Consider the following 15,474-nt stretch of genomic DNA (forward strand, 5'->3'; position numbering starts at 1 on the left):
CTTGTTTTTATAACAAGTGGTGCCTTTACTGATTTTGTACTATGAAACATTTGGTATCGTGGTTCAGTAAGTGGTGGGACCATGAGGAACAAATTAGACTTTAATAGAGTGTTTGACCCAGGTCGTCCTAGGAGTTTCCAGATAGTGGCTAGAATTTCCAGTCAGCATTGGTAGTAGAATTAACTTAAGGTCCCCTAAAGGGCACACATTTAGCCAAACTGCCTAACCATGTTGCAGTTTGCTGTATAATGCCTGGTAGAATTGTGTATATATTAGGGGATTTGGAACTATGTTTGAAATCTGTGTTAACCTTGCTAGGACTTAGACATGATCATGTCGGCAATATAAAACTATCAGATTTTTGGAATCACTGAGGTAATGTTTGTTGATCCTGAGTCATCTAAGCAAGAGTATTATCTTGTTCATCAACTTGACAGGTACATAATACCCCTTTACATGTGAGAAAATTAAATAACTTATGAATACTTTTTTTTGATGAATCTATACATTGCCGGCATCAGTTGAAAGTAGACATAGAGTGGTAAAGCAAAGTTCTCCCAGTGACAGAACTTAAAAGGTAGTTTCTATTTTGCAAAAGGATGATTTGAGGTATAGCTTTATATTAGTTCTTAGGCAGTGGCTAATGGGTTGGCCAACAGGTCAGAATTTTAAAGAACAAGAGTGGAAAACAAGCTAATTCAAGGACCTAAATAGAATTATGAACATTGCTCTTAGTGAAATAACCATTCTGAGGATGTCAGCTATTTTCCCCAGCCATCATCTTGGTGCTTATTCAAAAAACCCTGAATAAAACAATCATGGTAGCAGAGATGGAGTCTGAGATCAAGAACATGGATGTCCCCTCACTAAGACTGAGCTGCCATGATACCATTCACTTTGGGTACCATCTAGTCAGGTGATTACATTGGACGTTTTTCATCATTGCAAAGGGCAACAGACTTTGAGCCAGGAGGTACCTCAGTGGGATAGTTCCTGCTTAGCATGTGCAAGGTCCAAGGTTCAATCCACACTGCCCACCCACTAACATGGCAATGAGCTTGTGTCACAGGTATGGATTTGTCTTTCATACCTGCAGTATGTCTGCAGAATGCTTTTATCATTGTGATATCCCATTCTATAGAGTCTGATAATAAACTCATGGAAAATCATTTCACTGTGGTCCATCCTGAGGCAGCTTGCTTAATAGACTTACCTTGCTCTGAAGATTTGGTTATACTACTAGCTGGAGCAAGTTTACTGAGGATCCCTTATAAGTGTCCTACAATATGTCTGTAATATGGTCTGCCAGTATGTGGTGCTGTCTTCCAGATAGCCGGGATGGATGGGTCAAATCAGATGGGAGATGGGACTGAATCCACTGAGGATTGGGCCAGTTGACCCACTGGAGTCATTTTTGTTTTCCTGGCTTGCAACCTTGAATTTAGTGAGCTTAGAGATTCTAGTACCTAATGCCTAGTTTCTTAGAACCATATTTTTGACTGAATTTAAAATGAAATCTTAAGGATCATTTTGGGGTCAGTACACCACTGAACCAACAGGCAGGAAAGATGGTCTCTAGATTCGTTGTCTTTACCACAACTTCGTGTTCCAGGAGATTCTCTGCTACATATGATTTGTAAGGATGGATTCCCTTGTCCTTTGACTTCTTGTTAGGTTTAAAGAGTGGGAGGCACCAGCAGGATATCTAGCAGATAAAAGTGAAGTCATAATTATTTTTCCTGTTCCTCTTTACAGAGTTTCTTTAGAGAGATTTCTGTTAAAGGCCTCAGCTCCCATTGGATGGTTTTTGCTCTGTGTACAGCTACTCCTGAGATTTACTCCTTTAGGTCTGGGAGTGTTAATGACTCTCATTGTTACTTGTCCGGGAAAGCTTCATCCACTGTTGACTCCCGCGCCCCACCACCAGAAATTGAACCCACTGAGCCACATCCCCAGCCATTTTTATTTTCTTTTAAATTTTGAGACAAGGTCTGGCAATAACAGAATCCTTTGGCCATGAAAAGATGATCACATGGAACGATCTGATATAACTGATGAAACAAATTAGGCAGAGTTGAAACGTAGAAGTGGCTGTCTGTAATGGAGTCCTTTAGTGAAAGTACATTAGGTAAAAAGACCATGGATTCCTGTCTCTACAATTCTCTGAATTACCCTGAGTCTTGCCTGGATATTCTCTCTCGATGTGGTTTTTGTGAGAGACCCAGTATGAAGTCAGACTCCTGAGGGCTGCATCCTAGAAGTAGGAGTAAGCAAGAAGTAAATGCCCTCATAGAGACTAAAGATGACTCCAAATCATCTTATTCCATGATTGAATTTAGTCTGGAATTACTAGTGCCCTAGCTACCTACAAGAAGTGAATGCAAATCCTCTGAAAATAAAATATTCTAAATTTCAGTTTGTAACAAATTTTTATATATCATGTCTGGCACTCGAGTATAAATAACCAAGCATTCAAGGAGACAAGACAATTTGATTTAAAAACCAAGAGAAATAATAGACAATTGAAACAGACACATAGGGTATCCAAAAAATGAAGTTATCAAAAATTGACTTTAAAATATGTTAATATGGACAAAGAAATAAGACTGAGAATTTCATTACAAAAAGAACGACATTCATTTTTAGAATCTTCTAAAAATGTACTTAGAGGGTACGATGATGATTTGATACAAGTATGTAATGTATATGATCAAATCAGGGTCATTAGCATTTTTATTCTCTCAAACATTGTGTTTAGAATCTTGAAACTTCTTTCAGTTCTTTATTAAATATATAGTTAAACTGGTCAGTCTGCTGTACTGTAGAACACTGGCACTCATCTGAAAAATTATCTTGAATTGAAAGATTTAATGACTAAAGTTAGAGTCCCTTGGGTGGATGGAGCAGCCTAAGAGAGTCAAATAGAGTTAGAAAGGTAGGTAGGTTAAAACAAATCCAGGCTGGGCACAGTGGTGCACACCTGTAGTTGGGAGGCTAAAGCAGGAGGATCACAAGTTCAAGGCCAGCCTTGGCAACTTAGCAAGACCCTGTCTCAATTTTAAAAAGAACTGGGTTATAACTCAGTGGTAAAGCACCCCATCACCTTCCCCTGAGAAAAAAAATCCAGAAAGACGTTCAAAAACAATGGAAAAGAACAGGTAAGTATAAGAGGCATATTGGGGCTACCAGGAGTAAGTTCTAGCAAGGAGGAAAGAGGAGAGATGATAATGACTCAGAATTTTACAAAACCAATGAAAGATCAAGATTCAAGAATCCTTTGATGACATTACCCAAAAGAAGCACACAAGCACACACATAAAAATCATGCCAAAGAACGTCGTAATTATTGAATACTGAAAAAAGAAATAACTTTAAAGCAGCCAGTAAAGGAAGAGCAGTGTGCTGGATGCAGAGGCACATGCCTGTAATCCCAGCAACTCTGCAGGCTGAGGCAGGAGAATTGCAATTTTGAGATTAGCCTCAGCAATTTAGTGATATCATAAGTAATTTAGTGAGACTCTGTCTCAAGAAGGACTTGGGGGGATGTTCAGTGCTTAAGCACCCCTGGGTTCAATCCCCAGTGCTAAAAAAGAAAAGAAAAAGCACTTAAGACAGATAATTGGCTTCTTGATGATGGAATCTAGAAGACAATATGTTTTACCTCCAGAGTGCTTCATGCTCTGTATTCAGTGATCATATCTTTAGAATATGAAATACAGTTTTCAGCAACAAAAAAATAGTGTGAATTTTATCACTAGTATACCCACACATGCCACGAAAAGTAATCCATGGAGGACACTGAAAATTTCAAGTAGGAATGAAAGTCAATGAAAAGGAGAAATACTTAAGTAAATACAAGTTAATATTGACTATTCGAATAATAGTAATAACAACTGGGGGCAATATTAAACTGCAGAAAAACAGCCTATAGATTAGGAAAGGGTACATAATGTTAAAATGTTTTAAGTTCTATATTCAGGAAGAGGTCCAACTACAAAGCAAATGTAATCATTGTAATGTGTGATAACCATTGAAAGAACAACAATGTATAACAATACATCAGAAATAGTATTAAAAAGTCAAGAAAAGAACTGGTTGGACAGGTGGTACATCATAAGATGTTGGATTAAACATACCTGTACATATATATGTAGTGTATTAATGTGTCGATAATAGCATTACATACAAATATCTCAAAAGATGGTCAAATTGAGTTTTATACCCAAAGTATAAGGATTAAAGACCTAAAGTATAAGGAATTGGATATAAGGAAGAAAATATAGATACCTCAAAATTGTAGAGCTACAGAAAGGTTGAAAGTAAAAGAATGGAAAAGGATGCCACAGGCAAACACTAATTTATGAAAGACTGTAGGAATACCTGAAAAAAGATTTTAAAGAAAAAATATATATACACAAACATCACTTGACACAAAGAGGGACATTTATATAAACATACAAAAATTGTGTGATTTTTCGCCATCTCTGGGTCATTGATGATGTGAGACACTAGGTAAGTAGGAACTCGTGTCTCTGAAAATGTTCTCGAGCAGCAAAGAATAATTAAAGAACTTAGAGAAACACTGACAGGAAATCAAGGAGAGCTGATAAATTCTACGAGGCCAATGCCAAAGAACAAGACCACCCAGCAAACATGATCATTTTAAGTTAGAAAATATGTGAATCAGTTCATTTCTAAATCATATATGAAGCAAAAACTTAAAATATCAAGAAATGTTTTAGCACTCAAGAAGTAGTAATAATAGATGTAGTCACTAAAAAAAAAAAAGTCATACTGAACTAGAACCAACCCTTTTATGATTTGACACTCAATTTTGTTCCCTGAATTGATGTTAAACATTGATGTATGGGCCGGGGTGGTGACTCAGTGGTAGAGCGTTTGCCTAACGTGAGGCACTGGGTTCAATTCTCAACACTGCATATAAATAAATAAAACAGGCCTATTGACATTTAAAAATATATTTTAATAAACACTGATGTCAGCAGAGAAAAAAATTATTACAGGTATATCATTAAATTCACAATTTTTTTGTCTACTGATTTTGAAAAATTCCTTTATAACGTCATAGTGTAGTCAACAGTTCCTCTAATTTTTGAAGATTTATTATAGTGTGATTTGGTCTTGGAATCTAATGAATTTACATAAATTCTTTGGAACCTAATCAGGAAACTACCTATCTGCAGAGATTATTCATTCCTTCAACGAAGCAGATAAATTTGTCAACATGTATTGATTGCAAACATCATATGTAACGCTAGAGGGTGGTACTGCATAAACAGAAAAAAGGAACAGCCTACTGAGAATAAAGTGGAAGGTTTAGAGGATTCATCTCAAGGACATAGACAAAAGGTTAAAAGCATGCGTAAAATCACAGTTTGGTAAGTTCATAGATCTTTTCAAATTTCTATAACTTCATATGACCAAGCTGACTAAAGTAAAGAAAAAAGGAGACTAAAGAAAGACAGGCAGACAGACTTCTGGGACAAAAGCCTCTCAAATGAACAATTAAAATGAACTGGGACATATTTTCTAGGATCAGCTAGTTAGAAGAGAAGAATGCTAACTGTTTTATTTTTGTTGATATTAAAAATTATTTTTATGAATTATATAAACAAAATTCTTCTGCATTGACAATGCATCATTAAAATATCATTGAATGAGATTTTGTCTGTGAAGTGTCTCTCAAAGTTAGGATTGTCAAGGTTTTTTCCCTTTAAAAAGATCAGTACAGAAGGGAAGTTTCAGGCACACTGTCATAAACACTGGACTTTGTAATTAAGTAACTAAAGCAATGAAGATATGAACCAATGGGGGAAGCTAAGTGAGAGCCTGGCACTCAAAAATGGGCCAAAATGTACCCCTGATGCAAGGAGGGAGGCACTCTAATGGCACTGCTTCTGAACAGCGCCAATGGGATGCATGACTTGGAGGGAAACCAGGAGGACAGGGGCTTTTCTGTCAAGTGGGAGCTCTGTGTGTGTGCACATGCATATGCCCACACGTGACATGGTATATTTTGTTCAGGTTGAAAACCAGTATTGTAAAGGTGACGGGTTTCTGCTTTACTCTCCTAATGTTCTTTCTTCTGAGTCTTTTGTACCTTTCCTCCTCCATCAAGCAACTATTAACTCATTAACTCAAGGCTCTTCTTCTCATATCCTTTCCTGTTTGAGTCTCTTAAGACATGATCAGCTTTGAGAGGCTTTCAGGAATACCGAATGGATCAGCAATACCTAGGGCATGCCCCTTGCTGTGAGCCACACTGTTTTCTATGGATGTGGACTTTATAAATCCATTTAATCTTCATAATGGCCCTGCACTGAGTAACCGTAGGACCATATTTTACAAGCTCTTCATGGCTTGACTCCTGCTTATCTCACCAACCCCATCTATTGTCACATCCTGTTTCTACTTTAAGCACCAGCCATACTGTGCTCGAACACTCTGTGCTTTAATATTATGGCTAATATTTATAGTGTTCTTTTCTGTTGCCAAGTCTCCTTTCCTCCTGCATTGTCTCCCTTTCTCCCTACACCAAACTCATGAGATTAATGTGATTGTTTTCCCCATTTTACAGATGATGAAAAAGAAGAGAAGTTAAATATTATATGTTAAATGTTATGGACCCAGAAGTTTTATTATCTAATTCCATCTCTGTCATTTACTAGCTTGAAACATTCAGAGAATGTTTATTTTCTTTCTACAGATAAGGAAACTGAGGTCCAGAATGCACATGGCTTTGATAACGGGAGGGCCAATTGAGGCAGGGGCCAAAGGCATAGATGAGAAAAAAATAACAGAATGGAAAGGAAATGTGTTCAAGAGATAATATTAACAAAGTACAACATTCCACTGATTAACCCAGGGCACATGCGCACTCTGTGCCTCCAACTATGGAATATGGGCATCGTGTTGTACATAGGAAGAGAAATGCAAGCAATGGGCAGCAGAGGGAGCCCTTGATAAATTTCACCCATCAAGGTAAGTCTGGATGAACTCAGAATGAGAAAGTGCCATTTCCCCTGGTGATCCCCAACCAAGACCTTATTTCTCCCACTCTTGTCTTCACTCAGTGCTCACATATTTCCCTAGCAGACTTGGCCCTGGCACAATAGTGGTCATGTCTGTCCTCAATGCCCAGAGTGAGGTTGCCACTTTCTTCCTCTTCACAAGGCGAAGCAAGCCAGGCCCAGCAGCCGAATGTCTGCCCCAAGCTCTGTTACACGAATGGTAAGTCGTTGTGTCAGGATTCCAGTTCTCAGGGCTGTAGGCTCCACAGTGCAGCCTTCCATGCCAAAGTCCCTGTTCTGTGGACCTACCTCTTTTATGATCCTCTATTTCCCTTAGATGCAATTGAGGTTTGGAAGACAGTATCTCAGAGTCACACAGTAGTCCCATTTTGGCAGGAACAATGTAGAAACACTATGCTTTTGCTCAGAGGAGTCACCCCATACTCAGCAGGCCTATGAGAGGGAAATATGGAGGCTAGCAGCAATGGCAATGCCTGGGGAGTGGATTTGGGGCTGGCTTTAAAATCCCCCATAATTTACATTCACCCGCTCCCATCCCTTATAAAACACTGATATTACTTAATCTTATGTCTAAAACTTTGCACATACAGCTTTAAAACCCTCCCTTGGCTGCTGCTGTCCAACCTTCCCTACCACTGGGTCAGCCTCCTCTGGCAGCAGACATCCCCCCTACTGTGAATGATGGTGGGGAAGGCTATGCTGTGCGTGAGGATCCCCAAAATGAAGGAGCTCCATCTCTGTATTCTTAGTTGCCACAAAATAAAGGCCCCTCTCTTTTTCTTTCTTCCTTTGGGACCCCCACCGTGCAGCTCGGCATGGGACCAAGTCTTCAGGGGGGCTCAGCAAAGACTTGGTGACAAGCTGATTGATGGATTCCCCGCCTCTGCCTGCCTTCTCGCCCACTCCTGCAGGCTCTGGCCCTAGTCCACCCTCAGGCTGCCCGAGGGGTCTGCTTTCCTTTGTTGAGTCAGCACCAATGAGTCAGGGCCAAGATCAGCTGGGGGCCTGGGGAGGACTGCAGGAAATTGGGGAGGGAGTTAAAACCTAGTGGCTCAGATAAAGGCATGGTGAGGAACTCTTGAGTGGAGGGCCCCGGGCATAGTCAGAGCCAGACCAAAAGGTTTTGGTGGTAAAGTGACCTCTCATCTGTGGGTGTCATTGATCACCAGCTGTCAGTGGAACACTTCTTTGGGAGAGAAGCAACAAGAGGTTGCTCAAATCATATTGCTTAGCTTCCTAAAAATCTCGTCTTTCCTTCCTTGTTCCAACTCTACTCTCTTAGAGATGCCAAAATGGAACCCAATCTCTATGAACTCTGCTAATAGACAAGAAGAAGGCAGAGGAGTGGAATTTGTAGATACTCTCCCCAAGAGCAATTCAGCCATGTTCCTTTTCCAGAACTGCTGAGGATCAAAACAAAGTAGCTACTGGAATTTGGTAGCATCCTTCTGTGCTTCCCCATCCACAGGTCATACACATGGGTAGTGGGAGCAGGAAGAGAATTGAGTAAGACTGGGAGGCAGGGAGACAGAGGTTAGGAGAAAGTAGCTTTCCAGTAGCTCTTAGGGAGAGAGGGGATGGGAAGAGGTAAACCAATGGTTCTAGTCTTGCTAATAGTCCCACAGATGGTTCTGCCAATGTTCTCCCCAGAATCACAGACCACACTTCTCAAGTCATGCTGCTGGAGGCGTGGTTAGAGCTCATCTTGTGCCACGCCATCATGTTAAGAGGAGATGTAGGTCATGGGAAGTGAAGTGACTTGCCCACAGTTAGACAACTAGATGATGACAGAGCCTCAATACTGGCATTTGTCCATCATCAGAATGCAAAGCCAACCGTCAGTGGGGGGAGTTCAGGGTTGCTTTAGCACAGGGTTGAAGATGAGGGATTCATTATTGCCCAGGAACAGACACAGAGTCCTTGGTTTGACATTTCTGTTCCTTTGAAGGAACCATTTTCCTCTCAGGTAAGTTGGACTTTTGGATCTTTTCATTTGCAAGAGATGGATCATCAAGACAGATCCAGGGCCATGGAGAATGAAAATGTCCTCTCAAAATATCTTGAATTTCTGCCTAGTAGAAGAAGGGGACAGGCATGGAAGGACATGGGAGTTTGCTTGTTGTGGGATCTACCTGGGCATAGGATATGGGAAGTCTGGGTGTGTTCCACCACTGCTGTTCTGCGAAAGGAACAGGATTTCCTTTCCTGGCCCATTCTTTTTTTTTTTTTTTTTTTTTTTTTTTTTTTTTTTTTTTTTTGGTACTGGTGATTGAACCCACAGGCACTCCACCACTGAACCACATCCCAAGCCCTTTCTTATATTTCATTTAGAGACAGGGTCTCCCTGAGTTGCTTAGGGCCTCCTTAGTTGCTGAGACTGGTCAAACTCATGATCCTTCTGCCTCAGCCTTCCACGCCACTGGGATTACAGCTCCAGATCCTGGACCATTCTTGCCTCTTGCTCCTGGGCTCTCCTGGGCCTGAGAAACACCTGTTGGGAGGTTTAGCAGGATAAAGTGAACAAAATTCCCTGCAAGCAGGAACTGCAAACCCAAGTTCAGAGCCACATGTTGAGGTCGCACCCCCAACACCCAGCCTTCACTTCTACCAGTGATTTTCATCCCCTTATACCAACTTTCCTGGCAAGAGCAGGAGGACCTTCTGCTTTGGTGGCACATTTCTCACAGTGAGACTATGACTTTGGAGAGGAGTGTAGCTGGGGTGGACTTCTGCCCTCAGCAGGGACATAGCCTCCTCTTGGACTAGAACAGTCACTCCATTTCTCTGGGATCTTCCTCCAAGTCATTCAGAGCACCCTGCAAAAGTAGGGCAGTTATGAAAAAAAGGTCTTGATTTCAAAATTGAAGACATGGGACAATTGTGACCGCATGGCGATGTTGGAGATTTTTAGCATTTTCAGGATAGATATAGTCTTAGACATGATCTGCTTCAGTGCAGAGGTCAAGAGGCTAGACTCTGGCACCAGACCATTGGCTTGCCTTCAAAAATTCTCAGTATCTTGGCTCATTCTTTATATCCAAGTATTTCTAGTATCCTTGGGCAAGTTTTCCAACCTCTCCAGACCTCTGTTTCCTGGTCTATAAAATGAAGATAATAATAATACCCACCTTAGTGGGTTATAAGGATAAATAGATAATTTTTTCTAAGATGCTTAGCTTGACATATAAGTATTCAATTAATATTGATATTTTTATCATTAGGTTATTATTCTCATTATTTTACAGATATCAAAACTGAGACCCAAAGAGGGTACGTATTTTTGAAAGTCACAAAATCAACTTATTATGTATGAACCCTTTTTTCATTGATTATAAATAAGAACCAAGTGGGCATCTGGACCTGAGTCAGGAAAAGCCAGGTATATCTCAGTAGCAACTCCCAAATATCCATTTCTTACCCATACTTCATATCTGCCGTGGGCCAGCTGTGGTCTCTACTATTATTATTGTCCCTATTCCAGAACCCAGCAGATGAAACATAACAACCAATCCTTAGGAAGTGACTCCCATCACTTCTGCCCATGTTTCATGGCCAAAGAAAGCCATCTGTGAGTTCAGCAGTGTGGATTAGCATGATGCTCCTACAGGGAGGTAACCAGATATTGACAAGAGGGATACAATTTATGGGCAGAGATGATCTTAATGTGAGTGATCCTCTTACATAAACCAATCAAAACACCTTTCCCAAGATGTCAAAATTGATATAAAGAACTAGAAGAGCTTCCACAGCATAAGGAGCATCTATTGATGCCTATTCTTTGAAATGCTTTCTCAAAATCCCCAAAGGCATGATTAAAATCAAAATTTCTGCTAGTTGAAAACCAATCTCACACAGTTAATGTGGCTCATCTTAGAGTGGGAGGGTCCTTGTACTAGAACATCACAGAGTTCACCTTCCTGTTCCCATATCTGCATTTCCCAACGCACCTGTGCTATTTCATCTCCTTTGGACTCTGCTGATCCATGGTCTAGATGGTAGGAACATAGAAAGACACTACTCTGTAAGGAAGGGGGAGATTTTCCCTCTAGTGGATGAAGGCTAGTGGTAAAGTCCACAAGTAGAGGTAAGGTAAACGCTGGTGTGGTCTGGGAGCTGAGGAACCCCACAGGAGGGTCACTTCACCTAGACCGGGAATGTCAGAATAGTTTGATCTGGGAAAGTTAATGTTGCTGGAATTTCATTCTTAAGGAGTAGGAATTATGCAGCTGGTTGAAGTACCTGAGGACAGGTCTTTATGAGTGACAACTCTGAGTCCAGTTGAGGATGTCTAGCTCATCTTGTGATGATCGTGAGCAAGGTCACCAGCTAGCCTCCCCAACAATCAGCAGACAGCTAGCTAATGAGGCAGCAGAGGGAACTGATTTGGCGGTTTGGCTCAAGCCACACTACCTGGGTTTCCCTGACTCTAACTCTCCCGTAGCTATGTGACTCTGAGGAGGTATTTAATTGCTCTCTCTGAAAATGGAGCAAATAGCAGTCTCCATCTCAAGGAGCTGAGTGGAATAAGATGAGTTGAGGGGAGCACTCTGCAAAATACTTAGTGAAGAGAGGCCCATGCACGTTAGCTGGTATTTTTGCCATTATTTTATCTGATTGCATGAACTAAGCAAAGGACATTGCCTTCTGGGTACCCACAGGGCCTGTGCTAGATGGGCCTGATGGGCACAGGCTGGGCATTGAGCAAGACAGGAATTAATTAAGTGGATAAACGGATGCACCAATGAATAATGCATTGACCCTTGTCCATAGCACAAACGGGTAAGTGCATAGCTGATTGGGTGGCTCTGTTCCCTGTGAACTCTCTGAGATGTGAGAGTAGGTTGGTCACATAGCAGTAATGTGCTGCCACATCCTGTAAAACAGAATCAGATTCTTTGTTTGCTTTGCAATCCTCCCTTGGGTCCCGAGAGGGAAAGAGAAGACCTGACTATGACTGCTAGCTTTTCATACTGACCATCTGGCCACTTTCAGCCTTGGTTCACCTTCATCTGTATGTATACTCCTAGCTCTGACACCGCCCCCCGCCCCCAGTGTGCTTCCCCTACACCGCCCATCACAAACGAGAATGAAAATGAGGCTCAGGAAAGTGGTTGGGCTGTGTTCTGGAACAGAGGTTGGGCCAGCACCAGTTCACACTCTCCAGCTTATGTCTCAGTTCCTCCCTACTCCTGCCTGGGCCAGCTTTTAAGGAGTACCCTCTTCCCATTTGTTTACTTACTAGTGATTCTCTCTGGGAACCTTGGAAAGGGGTTATATTTAGAGGCTTGGTGATTTATAGAGTTGCTGGAAGGACTGATGGGAGATGCTCAAAGAGGAAAGAACAGACCCTTCCCTGTGGGTTGTTTGGAGTGGGGAAGTTCTTCCTGTCCTATCATCTCTGTGAAGGACCAAAATCTGTATTGGAGGGGAATTGTAGGAGGCCATCTCTTTGACAGTGCGTGTGTGTGTGTGTGTGTGTGTGTGTGTGTGTGTGTAGGGTCCACACATCTCCCTTCTTGATTTCTCAGAGGGTACCTTGGTTTGGGAGGTGGTGGGTATGGATTCCTACCTCTGTTGTCATTGGCTACAGTGCCTGTTATTTATGAGCTTTTGAGGGTTTAGGAAAACTTCTTAAGTCCTGAAAAAAAAAAAAAGAGTACTGCAAGATGGAAATTAATGTATATTGAATTAAAACTTCCCCTTATGTCTTCTTTGTTATTAAACTTTGTATTTAAAAATTTTCTGATGAAAACTTTCAGCTGAGGTTTTTGTATTTTTCAGGAATCCCAAAGAACAAGTAATAAACACCCAGAGATTATAAGTGATTGTACATTTATAATTGTTTTTGCTGAGATGGGGTCTCACTGTGCTGTACAGGCTGGTCTCAAACTCCTGGGCTTAGGAGATCCTTCCTACCTCAGGCTTCTGAGTAGAAACCAGGATTATAGGCATTTGCCACAGTACCCAGCTAGACTGATATTCAAACTTGAAAAGCAAAACTTTCTTTTGAGGTGGCATGGACAAAATTTGGGTACATTTTGATGGGTTGGTATAGAGCTTCCCCCAAACAAGTATCTAGGACCTGCAGAGGTCTCATCTGCCTGTCCACAGCCTTCACCAAGGCTTTGCTTCCTCACATGCTCTTTCTTCAGTGAGGCACTGAGCTTGAAATTCAGTTTCTTCTTTATCTAACAACCTGCGAATACTTTTATTTTTCTTTTCTTCCTTGTCTTTCTTTCTTCCTTTCCTTTTATTTCCTTTCCCCTTCCTTCCTTCCTTCCTTTTTTCTTTCTTTCTTTCCTTTTCTTTTCTTTTTTGAGGTGGGAGTCTTACTTACCAAAAGCAGACACCAAATGAGATATTGCTGACTTTAATAAAAGACCTTCCAACAGATCCATTTTCACTGAGACAGAATTTCAGTATGTTGCCCAGGCTGGTCTGAAACTCCTAGGCGTGAGTGATTCTCCTCACTCATCCTCCTGAGCAGCCAGGAATATAGGTGCATCACTGCTCCTGACCCCATTTTTCCTTCTTCTATCTCTGTATTTTTCAGTTCATGAATTGGACATATGCCATTATGTTTGTACGTGAGATTTGAGAATTGAATGTTTGTGCCCCCATTCATACATGGGGGCCCTAACTCCTGCTCTGTCTGTATTTGGAGATAGTGAAAAGGTGATGAAGGTTAAATGAAGTCATAGTGGTAGACCCTAACATGTTAGGGCTTGTGCCCTGGTAAGGGAAGGTAGACACACCAGAGATCTCTCTGCCCTGTGAGGACACAGTAAGAAGGTAATGGTTTGCAAGCCAGGAAGAATATTCTCCCTGAGAGCTGAGTTAACCAGTGTTTTTAGTCAAGGTTCTCTAGAGAGACAGAACCAAGAGGAGATAGATACATAATAGGTAGCTAGATTGGCAAGAGGAGATTTGTTAGAGAAATTGGCTGTTGTGATTTGGGAGCTGAGAAGTCCCACAACAGGCTGTCTGCAGACCTTGGGACACCAGTAGCATGGTTCAGGCCAAGTCCAAAAGTCTGAGAACCAGGGAAGCTCTTGGAGTAACTCTCAGTCCAAAAGCCTGAGGACTGGGGGTTCACACGTAACGTACAGAGTCTAAAGGTCAGAGAGCGTGGAATTCTGATGTCCAAGGGTGGGAGAAGATGGGTGTCCTGTTTATAAGAGAGAGAAAGAGAAAAAGAGAGAGGGAGGATATTGCCATACTTCTTGCCTTTTTTGCTCAATCTGGGCCCCCACTGCATGGTGACCATCCACATTAAGGGAAGAGGTTCCCCATTCAGTTCACCAGCTCATGCACCAATCTCCTCTAACACCCTTCCCGGCAAACGCAGACATGGTGCTTTACCAGTTCTTCATGTACTCCCTGATCCAGTCAGGTTGACACTTAAAATTAACCACCACTGCTAGCACCTGAATTTTGTGCTTCTAAAGTCTCCAATTTTGAGAAATTTTTGTTGGTTAGGCCCAAAATACTAATCTGTGGCATTTTGTTCTGGCAGCCTGAGTTGACTACTACAATAAGTATATCTGAAGGTTAAATCAACAGGAATAGTAACACAGAATCATGGGGTCAAAGAGTGTATGCATTTACAAATTTGATAGGGAACACCCATTTTTATTCCCACCAGCAATAGACAGTGTGTGTTTACCCACATCATCATGCGACATCAAACTGTTTTCAAACTTACTTCTTTTTCATAAACTGGGGTGAAAGTGATCATTTAAAATTATTAACCAAATTTTTAAAAATGGGGTCAGGGGTACTGTGGTTTGAACCCAGGGGTGCTTAGCCACTGAGCCACATCCTAGCCCTTTTTATTTTTATTTTTTTAATCTTGAGACAGGGTCTTGCTAAGTTGCTGAGGCTGGCCATGAACATGCGATTCTCCTGCCTCAGTCTCCAGAATCACTGGGATCACAAGTGTGCACCTCCACACCCAGCTTCACTGAATTTATTTACCAATGAAATGTTCTATTGCTATTATAAATGAAAAACTAGCATGTTTTTCATAAATAGAATGTGACTGTGTAAATAAAAGCAAGAAAAACAAAAAACTGTTATATTGTGCTGCATGCTGTTGTCTACAGAATGGTCTGAGGCTGAGATCTGCCCTTCCTTGTTAAAAAGAGAGATAAAGAGGTCTTTGATTCCGCCCCCTTTCTGGTGGTACATGAGGATCAAACATGTTAGGCAAGCTCTCTACCCTTGAGCTACAGCCCCAACCAGAATGTGGAAGTTGAAAGGGACGTTAAAGAAGAGGCCCAAACTGAAGCTTCATGTTGATGCATCAGACATCACGGTCCCTACTTTAGTCCCAGACCCTTACCTTCTACCATCCTGAGAGAGCTGCCGAGGCCTGAGCAGCCCAGGGCCCCTTATTTAAAATGCTCAGGACCAGAAGTGT

The sequence above is a fragment of the Sciurus carolinensis genome, chromosome 3 (assembly GCF_902686445.1).
Source record: "Sciurus carolinensis chromosome 3, mSciCar1.2, whole genome shotgun sequence".
Lineage (NCBI taxonomy): Eukaryota > Metazoa > Chordata > Mammalia > Rodentia > Sciuridae > Sciurus > Sciurus carolinensis.